Source organism: Sciurus vulgaris (genome assembly GCF_902686455.1).
Source record: "Sciurus vulgaris genome assembly, chromosome: 4".
In the NCBI taxonomy this organism is placed as follows: domain Eukaryota; kingdom Metazoa; phylum Chordata; class Mammalia; order Rodentia; family Sciuridae; genus Sciurus; species Sciurus vulgaris.
Genome location: NC_136464.1, coordinates 86446145 through 86451347, shown reverse-complemented (window position 1 = coordinate 86451347; position 5203 = coordinate 86446145). Strand labels below are relative to the sequence as shown.

Here is a 5203-nt window from a genome sequence, read left to right as displayed (position 1 = left end):
GGACTAAATGCATTTAGAGGCAAAAAAGGAATATTCAGAGGTGAAAAGATTGAATTATGAGAATGGTAACCTCATCAATGGATTAATCTACACTTGATGGAATAGTAGTTTCAATTGACACCTGGGTGGTAACTGTAGACCAGTAGGGAGTGGAGGGAGGATGTAGTTTCCTGGAGGTGTGACCTGGATTATATCACTCCATGGCCTCTTCCTCTCTGTCTGCTTACTTACTGTTATGAGTTGAGCAGCTTTTCTTTGCCATTTGCTTCCACTATGATGTTCTGCTTCAACTCAGGCCCAGAGCAATGGAGCTGGCTGCCCATGATTGAAACTTATGAAAACATGAGCCCAAAATAAACTTTTCTTTTTCTAAGCTGTCCATGTGAGTTATTTTGGTCACAGTTATGAAAAGCTGAATAACAGAACATGTACATCACTTTAGTTAGTCTTACCTTTTTTATTTCCAGCAGCACTATAAGAGTTTCTATCTTTCCACAATCTCAAGGCTTCACATCATCAAATTTGTTTAAATCCTTTCCAACATGATACTATTAATATAATTATTATACCATTTTGTATTTAAACTTATCTCTAAATAATCATGTTGAAAATCTTTTATTAATATTTTTTAGGCAATTTTATTGTCCTGTGTAAAATGTCCATTAAATAATTTTATCAACTAAATTTGGCTTATGACCTTTGTCATTACTGTGTAGTCATTCTTTATATGTATATAAAACTTTGTCTCATATAAATTGAAAATATTTCTCAAGTTCTGTGATTTGCCTTTCATTTTTTTTTTTTTTTTTTTTTTTTGCGGAAAGTAGTTCAGTTTTTAATGAGTTTTAGTCAGCGATACAAAGCAGGGTGCTAGCAGTTCACTTTTTCTTATCAAATAAAGGCAAGTTACAGAAGCGTATTAGATCAAGACAGAAGATAAAACACACGAACCAGGTTTTGTAAGCAATCACCCTCAAAGCCAGCAGTACTGTTACAGTTTAAAACAGGCTTTCTGCAGATGCTTCACCCCACCAGTCCACCCTGTTTATCAGTTGGAATTCTGGGACTTTTTTGACCAGAGAGATTTCCTGGGAGGCGTTTCTCCTTTGAGCCTTTCATGTGCATAGGTCGTTCTTGGAAATCTTGCTGATCTCGGGACTCTCAGGCACTGGATGAGGAAGGAAGCTGGATGGTTCTTCATGAATTCTTCTGAGAAACTTTGACTGTGACAGTCTTCACTTCGGTGTACGCCTGCAGGCCGTACTCGCCCAGTTCCCGGCCACTGCCTGACATCTTGTAGCCGCCAAAGGGGGACTGGGCCCCAAACACATCATAGCAGTTGACCCACACAGTGCCAGCCTGAGGGGCTTGGGACAGGTAATTGGCCTTGTCCGGGTCTTTTGTGAAGACAGCTGCAGCCAGTCCATACTTGGAATTGTTGGCTCTCCCGACGACTTCCTCTATGGTCTTGAACTTCAGGATCTGCATCACCGGCCCAAAGGTTTCTTCCTTAGCAATGGTCACGCTGTCTTGCACATCTCCAAACACGGCGGGCTCAATGAAGTAGCCACGCTGCGCAGCAGCCCCCCACCACACAGCAGCTTCGCCCCCTCTTGCTTCCCTGATTGGATATAGCCGAGGATCTTCTTGAACTGAGTTTCATCCACCTGCAGCCCCTGCTCCGTCTGGCTGTCAAAAAGGTTCCCCACCACCGGAGACTTGGCCGGGGCAACGCTGCACTCCACGAACTGAGTAAACGTCCTCCTGCACGAAGGTCTGGGAGCTGGCGCAACAGCACTGGCCCTGCTTGAAGAACAGGGCAAAGTGGGCCTGTTCCACTGCCCAGTCCATGTCAGCGTCCAACATGATGATGTTGGGGCTCTTTCACCCCCGCTCCAGGGTCACTCTCTTGAGGTTGCTGTTCCCCGCAGCAACCTGGATGAGGTAGCCAACCTCAGTGGACCCTGTGAATGCCACTTTGTCCACATCCTCATGGGAGGCGATGGCAGCCCCAGCCATGGGGCCAAATCCAGGAACAATATTGACCACACCAGGGGGGAAGCCGGCCTCCTAGATCAAGTTGGCCGCATAGAGGGCGGTGAGTGGCGTCTGCTCAGCAACCTTCATCACGACCAAATTTCCAGTCGCCAAGGCAGGGTCCAGCTTCCACGCTGGCATCAGGAGCAGGAAGTTCCAGGGAATGATCTGCCCGCACACTCCCACGGGCTCATGGCGGGTGTAGCTGAAGAAGTCGCCATTCATAGGAAAGGTTTTCCCGTGGTACTTGTCAGCCCAGCCGGCATAATACCGGAAACATTTCAAGACCATGTCCAAATCTACCAGGTAGGCGATGACATAGGGCTTGCCATTGTCCAGGGTCTCCAAGGCCGCCAGGTAGGTCCGGTCCCCTTCGATCAGATCAGCCAGGCGGTAGAGCGGCCGGCCCCTGTCAGAGGCGTCCACGCGTCGCCAGGGCGAGCCCAGCTGGAAGGCGGCCCGGGCAGCCATCAGGGCCTTGTCCACATCTTCCTTATTCCCTTCTGCTACCTGACAGATGACCTCTCCAGTGGAGGGACTGACAGTGGGGAATGTTTTCTTGCTGAGGCATCATGCCACTCATTGTTTATGAAGATCTGGTTGCAGAAGACCTCGGGCTGCTGGTTGGGGGCCAGCACCGCATGGGTGGCGGCTGCGGAGAGCAGGCGACCGCCCAGAGGGGGCCGAGGCAACGTGCTGCGGCCTGGGTGGCGGCGGGCGGCGGCTGGCAGCACCGACTCTGCCTTTCACTTCTTTAATGTAGCTCCTGGATAAAAATAATGCTTAATTTTAATGAAATCGATTTTATTCATATTTTAAGGACATTTATCTCATTTAAAAATACTATTCATGGTCAAGACATTATTATCTTAGTTTTTTCAAGAAGAGAAATTTTATTTTTTTTGTTTCATTTTGCTTTTTTGATAGCTTCATCATTCATGTTCAGGTCTATGATCAACCTCAGATTATTTATTGTATATAGAGTGAAGAACTGGTTAGAGTTTACTTCTTTAATTTTGAATGTAGGTATCTAATTGGTTGAGCACTGTTTATTGAATATAGTTCCCTCATTTAATGAATTGTAGTAGGCTATCTCATCTATTATCAATCAGATGATTGTTTATGATCAAGTGAATTTTCTTAACTATATATTCCATTTTTCTGGTAAATGTGTCAAACTAGATGTAATACCTCATTGGGTTAATTGTTTCTATTTCAACATTATGCTAACAGTTTGTATGCGTTTTTATTAATATATATTGCTTTAACTTAATACATAATGTTTAGGAAATATCTCTGACTCTTAATAGTAATTGCCTTAAAATTTATTTTTCTATTCTTAATGGAATCATGCACACTTTATTTTTCTTATACTTTGCAAGACAGTCTTTTACTACATTATTATTTTCAAATGTTTTGTATTTTTAAATGCAAATTAAACTTTTCAAACTTTATAGTTTTTTTCAATCATTTTGATATCATGTATCTTACTTGTGGTACATAAACTAAGTCATTAAACATGGAAAATCCCTCTTGTCCCTCTTCTTGCAAATACAGCTATATTGCTGCACCTCTTTAAAATGTATTTTCTACTGTTATTTTCACACCACAAAAACATAGGAGCATTATGAGAAAGACGGTAAGACACACAAACATATTTCCTATCTGACCTTTTACAGAAAACATTGCTGATCTCTGAATTAAAATGTTTACACTTTAGGTAATAGCCATATGTCTGTTAGAATCGTATTACTGTGACAAAATGCCTGAAATAAACAATTTAGAATGAGGAACAATTTATTTTAACTCCTAGCTTCATAGGTTTCAGTCCATGGTTACATTTTCCAGCCACCTTGGGTCTGTGGCAAAGTGGAAAATCTTTGTGGGGAGCATTTTACGTAGCAAAGTTGCTAACCTCAAGGAGGTCAGGTAGAAAAAGAGAGGAAGGAAATGAGGTTCTCATATTACTTTCAAGGGTACATCCACAGTGAACTCACTGCCTCCCAATGGCCTCCACCCTCACTAACTACTCCCCCAGACAGAACCATTAGCTCCCAGTAAGCAAACATGTGACCCCTTGGGAGATATCTAAGTTCCAACCTATAACTGTATGATTTGGTTAAATTCTGCCTTCAGGATTTTCATTATTTGTTTGTCACATCTGTTAGGTACCACAGGCTTTATCCCCTAAAATATTATTCAGGGTCATTGCTTAATCCATTCTTCTTTTAGAAATCTTGGCTACATTGTTTACATCATGCTGATAGGAATGTCGAAGGCACATGTAGAAGATACCTGGATACCATGCTTAGGTAAAAACCTGCCAGAGACTGTTGAATAGTCAATTCATAAAAGTTTACTGTTTAACATTTGATGAGCTTCCTGGATTCCAAAAGTACAACATCTTTTGGAACGCTTAGTGTGATGTAAAAAATAAGAATTATACCTTCGATTTTTATCCATGAGAAAGATAATGAATCACATTTTGAGGGTATTTTAGAAGCCAACTATGCCACATTTTGGCATATAAGTCCATAGTAAAGTAATGTTACCGGGGAAGTCCAGGAAACAGGAAGAGTTAAGACTCTTGTTCTGTAATCCAATAAATTTATACCAGTTAGGGTATCTTTAGATAATCAAAAGGCCGATTCTGAAATTTCAGCATTAGTATCCAGTAGTAGATTTATAGAGAAGGCATAGAAAACTACATTATGGATATGGCTATAAGTGATCCTGACGAAAAATAGAGAAAGTAGTTCATTTGGGTAGATATGAAAAAAAGTTTGATATTTTCAATTTCCCATATTAGTAAATTATATAACTATGTTGTATTTTCTAACACATTCTCTTATGTAATTATATGATAATTGCCTTTGTTTTCCTTAGTTTGAACAGAATTTTGAATGCTCATTCTATTTTGGTTGCCTAATTGAATTTTTGTTTTTACCATCAACTTCATATTTTACAAATTATAGTTCATATACATATATGTATACATATAAACATATACATATAAGTATAAATGACATCTAAGTGGGTTTCATATATTTTAAACTTTTAGTCTGATTTAAACTATGTTTTTAGAGTTGTCACAATGATAGGACATGGAATGACAAATGCAGCTTGCACACGACACAGAATTAATAAATGAATTGCAGTTTGTAAG

General features: G+C 40.7%; 1 pseudogene across 1 annotated transcript; it reads right to left on the bottom strand.

The window, feature by feature from the left end:
* Window positions 1-841: 841 nt before the first annotated feature.
* Window positions 842-2716, bottom strand: LOC306659970 (aldehyde dehydrogenase, mitochondrial-like; annotated as a pseudogene). Its single transcript has one exon. The product of its transcript is annotated as an aldehyde dehydrogenase, mitochondrial-like (transcript).
* Window positions 2717-5203: the final 2487 nt, after the last annotated feature.